Genomic DNA, 13,774 nt, shown 5'->3' with positions numbered 1-13,774 from the left:
TTGAGAACGATTCCAGCTATCAACTTTATATATCCCTCAGTTTCCAGAAATTTCAGTTAAAAATCTTTAAATAAAATTCCACTGTAGCTGACAATGCTTGCCCTACTGGAAAAACTATGTAAGCCTAAACACATAGCAAATATTTAAGCATATAAACATAAATAGTTTAAATAGTAAGCATATGAACAGAGTAGCAGATTCATCACTTCTATCAGCTTCAATCACTGTCCCCCTTATTTTTTGTGTGTGTGTGTGTGTTTTGTTTTCAGTTCAGGGTTTTTTTGGTTGTTTAAAAAAAATTGGTGTAATGCATAGAATCCTATTTATGAACTGACACTTAGTGAAGAAACAGTGCTTTGTACATCATACATGCTGTGACCTATGGAAACAGATGTTAATTCCTGCCTATGTGCATACGTATAGCAGATAGGAATGGCTTGTTCTTTTCTCAAATATATTTCTAGGCTGTAAGCAAAGGCATCATTCTCACACCTGTGAATAGAACAAATATAACTGAGTTTTAACTCATCTGGCTCACGTGCCAATAACAGTAAAACCAGAACAAATTTGCACATTTGAAAGCCTTTACGTTGTGAAGCGTGACTTTAGACGCTGAGGCTACCTGTGCCAGCTTCTCTGCGATTGCCACAATGCCCAGAGCAAAACTAGTTCTTTACTCTTCTACAATTACATCTTTCCAAGTAGGGTAGATACGTCCTAGGGCATGCAAAATGAAAAGTTTTGACTGTTAAATTGTCACATCGATTTAGTCTGCGTGAACCTAAATTGGAAATCTGTATCGCCTCGTTCTTGCAGAAAAGCCCTTATCACTGTCACAGTTCTACAGATCTCTACCATGGCTATACCTTCAATTTATGGGAGACCCATTAACCTAAAATGCCATTAAAATAAAGTCTGTACTTCAAACATTGATAGATAATACTGAGATTGAGTGCCCTAAATGTGTTTAATTTTCCATTTTATTATTATTTTAGCTTTAGACTAGACATAAGAAAGAATTTCTTCATCATGATGGTGGTGAGGCAGTGGCACAGGTTGCCCAGGGAAGCTGTGGCTGCCCCATCCCTGGAGGTGTTCAAGGCCGGGTTGGATGGGGCTTTGGGCAGCCTGGTCTGGTGGGAGGTGTGAATGCCCATGGCAGTGGGGGTTGGAACTGGGTCGGCTTTAAGGTCCCTTCCAACCCAAACCATTCTATGATACTTTGAGTCAACTCTATTCTTTAAAAATAGCTCCTTGCATTCTGGTAATTATGAAAGATTTGGAAGAGATAACAGAGTATTTTCAGTGTTCAGATTAAATAGCTAATACTCAGAAAAGCATCACGTTTTCATTTAATTTGGCCTCACGTTTCCTTTTTGCCTCACTGTGCATTTTAACACCTTTTGAGAGAGAGTATTTCATTTCCAGGACTGAATTAGCTAGAAACACCTTTTTCGGTGCACAGCTGTGTGATGTCTTTATTCTCTCTATCTTAAGTTCTCTTAATGTGCTTCTGGTTTGCACAAGATGTTTCAGAAATTGCTGTTGTCAAAAAAAACACTCTCCCCCCTCTGGGCTTGCTCTTACCACAGGGAGCCTTAACAGCTGAAACCTTGTTCCCAGCTATTAAATAAGTCTTCTTTCTTTAGTTCATCATTTTTATTCTGTAAGCATTGCTCAACCACACTGGAGCTTTTACAACACAGGTCTGAATGAATTGGGGGGGGAGGACCTGACTGATTTAGCTTTTTTTGAGACCCACATACAGTTCCTGGTTTTAAAACCTAAGCAAAGGATTATCTTCTGTGAGTGGGAGTGATAATTGTGCCATTAACAGTCGTTTGTCCCGTGCTTATCCAGTGCCTAAGGGTCTCCAAATTTCAAGCTCCAGCTCACTTGTACTCTTCTGTTTTACTGCCTGAAAGCAGGAAAAAGGCAGGTCAGGATACAGATGAGAGGAACTATTTCAAGCTCCATTTGGCCTTAGTTTTGTCAAGTAATGGGTCAAGGAGAAGGCAGGCAAAACATTTAAGGACCCTTTCACAAGGGATCTTCAGGTATGCTGTTGGCCCACAAACTGGAAAACATATCATGTCTATTCACCTACTTTTGGTTTTCAGTTGATATTTTGTACTACTTTACATCACTGTAGCTTTTGAAGATTTCTTATTTCAAGTATAGGTAGCAGTTGAAGACTTCCTGTGGGGTTCTACCACTGAGCAATTTTTCAGCCCTCGAAGGCACTTCAGATTAGTATGTGTATATATATATGGAAAGAAAGATATAAATACAGGTGTATGAACATGTATATAAGCAAAAAATTGAGACATTACTTATTTTTAAATTATGTCTTTATGCTCTTCTCTGTCAGCGGTTGGGTTTTTTTTTTCCTACTTCAATTCCTTCTTCCTGCCCAGGTCTACACAATTGTAAGATGTTCATCAGTTGCATAGCAGCAACCTCCATCCTTCTTGAACTGCTTACACGGCAAAGTACGGCCAATCACAAATGTTTAAGCACTGACCGAAGTTGACAGCTGAATCACACAGCCAGTCAGAAGACTATGCTGGCAAAAAAAGGACAAGGAATTCAAGTGTCTGGCCGTGGAAAGAAATCAGCCAGCAGTAGCTGCTAAAGCCAAAATCAATGGGCTGCTTGGGGATCCAGCAACACGCTTGGCATGAGCTAGACCTGCTCCATCATAAATTAATATATCCCCTGGGAGCTGTTGTCAGCTACTGTCTGTGAATCACTCCAGGACCTCCTATTCCCCTCCGTACATGGTATGCATCTTCTGTGGCTTCTGATCACACAAAGATTTTGGTATGTGACGCAGAGGAAAGGAGAGTTGGGCCAAACCCTGCACTTACATCCAAATACCATACAGAACTTGCAGCATGTGTATCTGTCTTTCATACTAGACAGAATGACTGAAATGAAACATTTCTTTAAGAAAAATCACTGATATTCTCTTGGGAAGGCTGAGCCCTATTCCAGTTTGCTAGTATTAAGCACACAAGGTGTGTGACGAGACTCTTTCTGAATACCTTGAGCGGATTCTACTGTGATTGTGAGATCTTACATGGCTTTAGAAATGTTTCAAATTGCTGCCACTCCTACAGACAGGAGGAGATTATTCACTTAATTTAATTTTTTAGTAACTGTCTATTCATCCAGGATTGTATCAGACTGTTGCTGTAATGTCTAGCTATTTTCCAGGGAAAGTTTGACATTTTTTTCAACCTCTGTACATTTTTGAGCTTTTCATAGTCTTAGAACCAGAAGAGCATTTAGTCTAAGGATGCTTGAAAGGACTACTATGGGAAAGCTAGGTTGAATAATCAGGTTCTTGCATTGAGTGTTTAGTGTGGCACACGTGCTGGTCATTCTTATTTTGTCTGGCAACAAATTCCATAGTCTTAGTCCAACTCCTGTGAACATTTTGTTTCCTGTGGTTATGAGTCTTTTCCTATGTTGTTGACAGCTTCATTTTTCCAGAGGAGCAAAGCTGTAGCATGAGGTCATCGCGGTTCATCTGTGATCCCACAAAAAAGAAGGAATGGGAATATCTAGTGTACTACAGAAAGTATTGCTCTATGTTAAAACGTACTTCGAGATAATCTGTGACATATTATAATATATATAAAAACATATTTACTCATTTCCCAGGAGAAAAATTACAATGTATTGACTTATAACTATAGAATTAATACGTGTCAAATTATGTGATTATTCTTTCCAATTTCATCAACTTAATGGATAACAAAATCAAATCTTTTTTTTTTTCTTTCATGAAAAGTCATAGAACGTATCTACTGAAAAGCATTTCTCATCTTTATTCTAAGGCACTGTATCGCATATCTTAAACCAGCATTCTTGGGGACAATGTTTATCTTTTAATTTTGTTTATGCAAGACCTACCTTGAACAGGCAGTATATCATCCAAGTTTCCAGATAAAGCTCCTAGTCACCACTGTGACTGCAGAAGTTATCATTATCGTTGTTATTACCCTTGTTACTGGCAGCGGAGGAGATTTTCCCACAAGCAGATGCTCTTTTCTTTCTTTCCCTCTGCTCATGAGCCTTTACCTGGAGTGAAATAGAGAGAATAAGACAGAGGTGTGAGGCTCAGGAAAGTAATGATTAGTCTGAGACAAATTCCTGCACTCAGGATATCGAGGAGAACAAGTGGGGTAGGATTTCACCTCATCAGTTTAGCTAGGTATCTGCAAAGCTTGTTATAACGCAGCTCATGCCAGCTTCAAATCCAACAAATACAATTTAACAGTGCATTTCAAGGCACCACGAGCACTGCGGAGCTGTGTGTGAAGAGTTGAAGGGACGGCTGAGCCCATTCGCACAAACAGATTCATTGACTTCTCCTCCCCATTATAGACCAATGCAGGCTGGAGATGAAGGTTACACAGAGAGAGGGACGTACACATTCCACAGTGCTATGGAAAGTATTTTCTAGAGGTCCAGCTGAGCTCCCAGTGTTCACGCTGAGCAGCCAAAATGAAGGCTGGTGAGATGAAGCTGCTCTATTCATAGCATACCAGGCTTCGTGGTGCCCTCTCAGCTATCATTTCAATCAAAACAAACACATACAAAATGAATCACTGCCTTGACTATTTAAACTGTTAACCTTTTTTTAACATTTCTGTTTATAATTAGATTTCACAGAAATCCAGACTGGTAGAGTTCTCCAAGCTTGACATTTTTATCACGTGAAATACGTTGGATCAGGTAATCACAAGGCCTTAAGGTCAGGTAACGTGACTGGATTGCTGTTAGTAATTAAATGTGCGATAAATAACAGTATCTGCTGTAGCAAGAAAAGATCATGGAGGTAGCTTCATGTTCTGTTTTATAAATCATATTAAAAAAAGTGTATGGGTTGTTTTATATTAAACATGGTGGTTACATCTGCCAAAGATTTATTAGTCCAGTCTGTCTTACGGTGAGTGGCTGCAATCCAGATTCATGTGGTAGAATAATAAAAATTTTTAAATGGTTGTAGAAATTGATGGACCAAAATGGAGTTAGTTACGCGATTGGCTGCCAGTGATGTCATAGCCATGGCTGCAGCTCCATATATGTTTATGAGAGGTTTATTCCCCTGAATTTCCACCTATATCATAATAACAATCAGACACTCTAAGCAGTTTCTGTTTCGAAGAAATCACTGAACTTCCCTGGTGACTCGAGTCTCTCAGCCCCATCTACTTTCACCCTGAACTCAGGGTCTGCAGCTGCACCCCTGAATTTCTCTGTCTCCGAGGGCTAATCAGCCTTTGCTTAGTTGCTTTGCTGGACAAAAAAAGCTGTATTTAGGGTTAGGGTTTAGGCAGGCTATGGAAGATTGTTCTGTTCCATACACTTAGCATGAGACCCTGCAAAATCTTAAGTACATATATAATTTCCCTTTTACAAGTAGCCTCACTCACTTCAATCTCGCTATTATGTGAACAAAGTTATAACCCTGCTTAAAAGTTTTCAGGAGACTTACTACATATATTTTTCAGAGGCCAAGAATGCTGACGGCTCTTAAAGAAAATGAAATGAAATACAGAGACGCACGATTTGGACTATGTTCAGAATTTTCCCTAATTGCTTTAATCAAATTCCCACTAGGCATTAAAATTAAATTGTCTATGTTAGCTGAATTCCATTGGTCATTATTGGCTGGCAGTAGTAGAGGTATCAGATTTTCTTTTCCTTGTTTTTCTTATCCATGGGTGTACTACATATAGGCATTACTGGGATGTCTGGTAGCTTCCAAAGAACTTGCCTTAACTTGACGACAGGATTTTTTTAAATACAATGTTTGATGTTTGAAAATGGCTGCAAATTCAAATTTTGGTCTATCTTTTTAGACTATTAATCTCATGCAATCTGTTGCATGGATTTTCTACCATACCTTATATTTCTATTTGCCTACCATCTGTGCTCCATAGAATACAAATATATGGATTTGAAGGATTTCCTTATAAATTCAAAATTGGAGAATCTGGTGTACTAAGGACAGACCAAGTGTCTATTACTAAACACCCTCACTGCCAAAACCCTCAACATTAGTCAACTGATTATTATAAAAATAAACGAATATAAAAAAATCGCAGGGGCAAAACTTGTTCACATTCATACTTTCCCCTTTTTTTTTCTTTTTAAAAACTCTTTTATTTTACATATGTATTGCTGACTTCCAATTAGCATTACTTTTTTTTTTTTAAACAATACCTTAGGAATTCTTTTTAATAATCTATTTCTTAAAAACTTCTGAAGGGATTTTGGTGTGGTTGTTTTTCCAGTTGAAATTGTTTCCAACCACAGCGACTGCAAAACAATTTGGTTCCTGTGTCCAAATAGTAAAGAGCTCTTGTGTCAGTACCACATCTCAGTATTCCCTGAGGTTCAGACACTTGGTCTAAATTAAATTATAAATAATACTCTGATGCAGGAAGTAATAGTCTAGTAGCAGTTTACTCTCAGTGTCCTAGTTTTGTTTATTAGTTTTGGCTGCTTGATAAATAGGGAGAGGTTTTAATTTAACGTAATAGTTCTTTGCATAGATAGAGAGCCGTTACTGATGCAGCCAAGTAATATCCCTTCCCAAGGGAGACCCTGTCAAAAAAGGAAACAATATCAATTTAATAATTTTGCTCTCTGAACGCACTGCAGCCTTGGGTATTGACTTAATGTTTTTCTTCAATAAATGTAGCATATATTATGGTACCAACTTTAATGAGCCTTTACTTGTTTTTTCTAAAACTGAGAACTGAAGGATTCTTTATTGTAAAGACATGTAAAGAACTGTATTAGCGTTCTTTTATACAGTTATGATTCTTCTTCCAGCTCTGTAATTTCATTGTAATTTTAGAGCCATACTGTAGCAAAACTCCAAGGATTTCACATGCAGGAGTGTTTAATGCTCAAAATGTCTTTAGTTGTATATTACTATTCACAAAGGGTTTGGTTTTAAAAAACATTTTTTTAAGCAGTAAAATACTTTCAGGAGTTACCAAATGTGAAGTAAAGAAGACTGGGTGGAAAAAAATACACTCCCCAAAATATATTTGAGAGGCCCAGTTCTCATGTATGCGCTCCTATTAGAAGGTTAGTAATAGTAGTAGAAAATTACTCTTGGATTATTGCTTCCTGTGCAAGGGAGTGTTATTCAGAATATAATGGAGACAGGAGAAAGAGCTTTCTCTCTGCCAGAGAAAGCCAGGTGTTGGATGTTGACCCCAAAGTCATTCAAAAGCCTCAGTGAGGCCATGAGGTGACCGAGTAGAACGTGTTTTCTGACGGTGCTGAAGAAGTACTCTGCAGAGCTGGTATGCCAAAGACCTTGAAGATTAATCTGTATTTACATTCACAGGGATTTCACATGGTATTGATAAGAGGACAAATGACAGCCTCTGATGATATGCTAATCTCTGTGATATAAGCACTTACAGTTTGGAAACATTTGTGTCTGTAGTAGTAGCTATATCTGTAGTCATGACTGCCAAAGAATTCTATTTATCTGCTCTGTTTTCAGTTGCTCGAGTTTTTCAAAATATTATATTTTAGCCTGGTATGTACCATGCCAGTTATTTTGCTTAGACTCAAACGTTCAGGATAGACAAATGAAGTTTTTGAGAAATATCATGTCCAGAGTTATCCTTATTCTCTACCCCAACTACTTTTTGAAGAGATGTAGTACTATTACGCTGTGAAGGAGAAATTTAATTTATAGGCCAAGATGAGTAATGCACTCTTAAGCTCCTGCCTGAAAATCCACCCAAATTTGAATACATCAGTTCAGGCTTTAAACACATTTTGTAGATCTTCTTAAGGGCTACCAGTAACTTTTCACAAGCAATTTGCTAAGAGAAAGCTGCAGCTCCCAATGGTCACCGGAATGCCAAAACAAACAGAAACAGACCTGGGCTGCGCTGGACAGCCCATGTGAGTTGCGTGAACAACTTTCTACTAAGAAATACAGCAGAAAGCCCTACTACTCACTCTTACCTCAGAACAGTGCATTAAAGTAGAGTAAGAGATGACCTTGAGCTGCAATCCAGCACTTTCTGCTAATTACACTTTCAGTACCATCGAAGAAGCTCTCATAAAAAGAACTGCCAGTGCTTTTTGTTATTACTATTATCTGCCCATGATTTTTGTTATTACTATTATTATTATTTGCCTGCAGTTCTGCGAGCCAAGTAAATTATGATTTTTTCACAGTTAGAAACACAAGCAAAAGGGTGCGGAACGAGGCACTCAACTCAAGCAAAAAGATCAAACATTTTCACAGAAGGTAAGACTTTCAGTGGAAATTTCATTTGGTCAAGAAAATCAGTTTTGTCTCACGCAGCCACTTTAAAGGAAACAATTTCAATCAACTCTATTTACTCTCCTTTGCTAGAAATAAATAACAGCAACACAATTTTATTAAAGAAGGAGCTGAAAGGTTGCACAGGAGAAACAAGCAGGACTGTGAGCTGAACCCATGTTTCTAATACAGCCAGTGACTGTTATGTTTCATTGCAGCATGTGTTCTCCTGATCAGTTTGATGTACCATCTATATAGATCACTGTGCTCCTTGAGTTCCAGAATGGAAACCAGAATTTCCAGTTCCTAACAGTTATTTGCTGCACAACAGGGTCCAAATTTTTGAACCACAACCTCTCCCCCACCCTAGTTTATAACTAATCATCACTTTTACTATGGAGACCAAAACAAAGAAATCTATAAAGCAGAAGGGAATTTCACTAATTTTCAGGGGGAGGGGATGGAGGTGGTTTTGCTTATTAAGCAAGCTTTGTTCATTATTTAATATTGCTTATTCTTGAAAGCTAGGAAATCCAGTTCTAAAAATCTTCATAAAAGGAAGTGTTCAACTTGCAAAATTCAAACCTCAAAGCTTAAAAATAGTGCCATTAACTTTCCCCTGCATCCACTGTGGAAGATTCTACAAAACATAAGGATCCAGCTCAGCGAATTTGAGATGATGAAAAATGCAGTCATAAAGTCATCTAAGTTTGTCACTTGGTTCAGCAAACAGAGAACATGAAAAATGTAGGTGAGGCAGATAAATTTCTCTCCAGTGGAGTACCTTTCTGTTGCTAACTTAGTCTGGAATACTAACTTTAAAACCAATAATTGAAGTAAGTGAAAAGATTCCTACTTTTCCAGTTTTTTAGGAACCCCTAATTAACCTGAGTGTGAAGGAGAAGGAAGGGAAGGAAAGGGAGTTGAAATAGAAAATGATGTACAGCAGCATTTTCTCAAAAAGTTAAGTTTTGTGGGATAAGAAGAACTTTTATCTGTTCCACATATCCTTTTCACCCTCAGGCCAGGTTTGCTTTGATGGACTTTGATTTCTGAGAGAGTTCGTTTAGGGACAATGACAACATCTGCAGTGTCCCCCAGTGAAGGCAATGCAGGTTCCTCGGCTGTCTCTAGAGCTGTGTAGGTGCATTGCTTTTGCCTGCCCATCAGGTTATGCTCAGAGATACAGCAGATCTCACCAGACCTTGCTGCTTGCTAAGCCGGTTGATTTTACTGCTAGCTACATACCACACGATACGCTGCCCTGAATTAGCTGCTTCCCTGATTTGATGTGGTTACTCCTGCTTTTCACGTGAGCAAGTTACTACTACAAAAGCTGTTGCCTTCCAGGCAGACAATAACTGACCTCAGTCCCACCATCTCAACTGGAAGTCAGATGAGGAGCAAGCACTCAGGAACATCATATTCTATAACAAGACACAATGAGCTCCATTCTCTGGATCTCATAGAGGAATTGATTGCCGTATGTCACCAGGAAAACTAATTGAAAACATTGACCCAGATATACACCATAAATCATCACGTATTTTACAAAATCTACTCAAGTTACATTCTAACTGTTCTAAATCCTTACTCGGACACTTCCAGTATGATTTTGGAAAGAGCTGGATGAAAGAGGGTAAATGGGAGGTTGACAGATCCCGACACCTATGTGCATCAATCAACCTGGTGACTGGGTACGTTGTGCTGTTTGCCAAAACCTGCAACGAACCAAACCCTAGGGACAACCACTATAAAAACATTATCACAAAGGACAAGGAAACAGCAGATTCTTTTTTTTTTACGTAAGTAAAATGGATTATTTTAGCATCTATACTGAAACAAAAATGTCCCAGGCACTTTTGAAATGTCATTGCATTGCTCAGTTTAAATGCTACAAAGAGGGTAATGCCAGTCTAGTAATCCATTCCCCCTATAAGGGGGGAATTAATATTCATTTGAAATTACTTATGGGCTTTGCTTATGTTTAAATGTTTAGAAAAGTAATGGGTAAACATAACGACAATATCATCCAATTACTTAATTCAATTCCTTTGAAGTCCAGAAAATGAAGATCACCGTTTGTCTCTGTGTTACTGAAAAGGTTACGAGGATAAGACTTGGCTCTCAGTACCTTCTTATTTCATAAAAGAGGCCCTTCCCTTGCAGCTGGTTTCTCATCTTACTGATTACCTGTTACATGAGAAATTTCAGTCTGGCTTCAGGCCTGGACCCAGCCCAGAGCCTTCTGTCAACAGGGTTTGTTATAATTTATTTATTGTAATTCAGAAACCCATTAAACCAGGTCTTTATCTGGCTTGCAGCATTGGAAGCGTTTGGTACGGTTGGTCAGTGAACGCTGGACCACCTTCAACACCTTATGAAACTTTCAGCTTGGAACTTAACATGAGGCAGACCTCGCTTCTCAAAGATGTAAGGGAATACTTAAGTCCTAATGTAATGAATGGGACTTAATACCTGCTAAAAGTTAAGCATGCAGTTCTGTATTTTTATATAGAGAGCAGAATTCCCCTGCACTTACAGAAATGGAAGAGCTCAAACGTTTTGGAGCCTTAGAGCTTTATTTCTGAAGGAAAATGGGGTTTGTGACTTTTTTAAACATTTTTCACACCTCTTCCGAGAAAAAAATATATTGTTCATGAAAGAATTTTCACTGCAATGTGTCAGGCTGAGAAGTCTTTCAAGGCTTAATAAAATCTTTTAAATAGAACTGTGAAAAGTACAAGTCAAACTGGATTTTTTTTTCCCTAGGCTTCGTTTCAGGAGCTAAAACCAAATCACTTTGGGGTATTTCCTAAAGATCCTGCTCATCTTTGTCACGCTGACACAAGATCTCTAGATTTACCCAGAATTCACTTGCATTTTTCACTAGTTAAAAAATTGGGATTTATTCTATATCCTGTCCTAATCAATGTAGTCTAAAGAATGAGATCAGGCTCTGGAACAGTGGATGAATCATTCTGTTACTCCGCTGCTACCTTTCTGTCTCAATACATACAGTTCAAGAATAAACAAAGGAAAACACACTTTTTTCCAGCAAAGAAATGGTTGGAAATTACAGGCAATAATTTGGGCTATAAATACCAGAGAGAAACTGGCAAAAACTAGAAGCCAACCTCATCATTGTTAGTTCTAGTGACAATGCTTTCACATTCTTCATATAAAATGGAAAATCAAGGGCTGTAACTAATGCTATTTAAAACTTACCTTCCAGATGTCATTTTTTTTGTAGAAGAAAGAACAAATACGTATCTTTTGCCAGTTCAGCTTTCACCTATAGAGCAAGGGAGCTATCTTTCCTTTAGACAGCATATACTAGTAGGAAAAAAGATCTCTAAAGCAGTAGGGAGAAACAAAACTGGAATATTACATTGCAGTAAAAAAAATAATCAGCTAAGAGATTAAATGTTGTGTTTTATAAAATACAAGAGCCAAACCCAGCTTCCTGAAACTCCTAAAGGAAATATCAGCATGTTGGCTAGTCTACTTTTCATTATCACTTTGTGGTTTAGGAGTTGTTGTTTTCTCCCTGTAACACCCCTCCATCTCCTTTTTATTTTAAGAATTCGCATCCAAAATCTGTAAATGCATTTATCATATGCTCTAGGGACATATTCAAATAAAAAGAACTCGTATGAATGCTTTAAATTATCCTGAAGAGCGCAAGCACAATTTAAGATGCTTCTGGCCTAAACCATTAATGAGGTTACACACCATTAATGGTGGAATTTGTCTGCACAATTTGCTCTAAAAAAAGCATGGAATACACATAAAAATGGATGCCCCACAGTTTTGCTTTTCAGATAAACGTCTGCAGGGCTGCAGTAAGCTCACCATTTCTACAGCTTTAACAAAGGGCAAACACATAATCTGAAAGAGAAGTTAAAGCAGATAACACCAAACACACCATTGACTACGTCCCTTGCTGTATGACTACTTTCAGATATTTAGCCCAGCCGTGCTTACGTTTAGACGTATACAGACAAAACTCAGTGATGCCGTAGGAACTAAATTACATTCAGGTATAACAATTTCTTTAGCTTTCTGATTCCCCTTCAAACCCCTTACATCTAGTGCTTGTTAATTATGCATTATTAATTATGCAATAACACAGAAAATCTAACTCAAAAAACTTCTTAGTCATCATCTAAGCCCAACCACAGTAACAGACCTACAAAAACGTTCATCATTTTCAGAAAGAGAATTGGTGGATATTAGAAGGCAGCACTAAAAATCTGATCCTGTTGAGTATGTTGCCAACACTTAGTAAATATATCAAATAATACTAATAAAGACTACAAATACTACTATTGTATGACAAATAAAGTACAACTTCTGCAATGTATAATGTAGTACTAATTACAGCAACCAAATATGATCTGTGGAGAATGAATAGAACTGATTAATTGGTGTTTGCTGCATATAAAATTAACATCAACTAAGTAACAACTTATTCTTAAACATATAGAAAAAAGATATCTTGTGCAATTACTCATCTACAGTGCTTACGTGACAGCATCCTTTCAGAACACCTTGCATTACAGTCAGGATTAAGCTGCAGGACCAGGAATTTTCAGGGAAAGATGCCAGTGCCACCATTTCAGAGGGATAGCTGCAGCCCGCAAGCATTAAAACATTTCAGGATAGGCAATAAATACACTTGAAGTTCTTTAAAGACGTTCCTCCACGTCTCTCATGCACAGTACTCCAGACTGTTGACAAGATATCTCCCATGCTTCAGCAAGAAGAGGAGCACAGAGCAGTTTTTCACTTACCACGTTTTCAGCTGTCGCACATGAGGAGCAGGCGTGTGGTAGGACTTGGGCAAACTACACATGCAGAGGCTCCCAAGTCACAGGACGCAGTGAGAGAAGGAAAAAAAAAGAATAAATAAAAGCAAAAGTACAGATCCAAATAGCTTTACTTTGAAATTTCTTCCAATACTTTCAAGGTGAAATTGCTGAACTGTAGAATGTAACCTGACACTGAATTTGTGTGGATTTCATAGCAAACAATTCACCTATAAACAAATAACGGAAGATATGCCTGTAGGCTACCTTAGATTTGGCAGTGATAGATCGCCCCTCCTGTATTATCCTGCCCTTTCATTGAGTACCTGTCAAAAACTAGTAAACAACAGTTGGACAAAAACTTTAAGACTTTCAAATAGATAGTTAAAATGCTCATTTTCAGAAAAATAGTTAAAATGCTCATTGTAAAAACAAGCTTTGATTTTCCTCTGGTAAAACTGTGAACTGTGCCAGTCTTGACTTTACCTTTCATGAAGTAAATCACCAACCAGTCCTTTGTTTTTCTTTTTTTTCTGTAATGGTCCAGACTCTACTGTAGTACATTCCACTATTAAAACTCTAACTAGATTTGCTTGTGTAAAGACTGAGTAGAGGTCTAGGGGATTTGCACTAATAGCTGAAA

This window comes from Cuculus canorus, chromosome 4 (genome assembly GCF_017976375.1).
Source record: "Cuculus canorus isolate bCucCan1 chromosome 4, bCucCan1.pri, whole genome shotgun sequence".
In the NCBI taxonomy this organism is placed as follows: Eukaryota; Metazoa; Chordata; class Aves; order Cuculiformes; family Cuculidae; genus Cuculus; species Cuculus canorus.
This window is presented reverse-complemented; position numbering follows the sequence as displayed.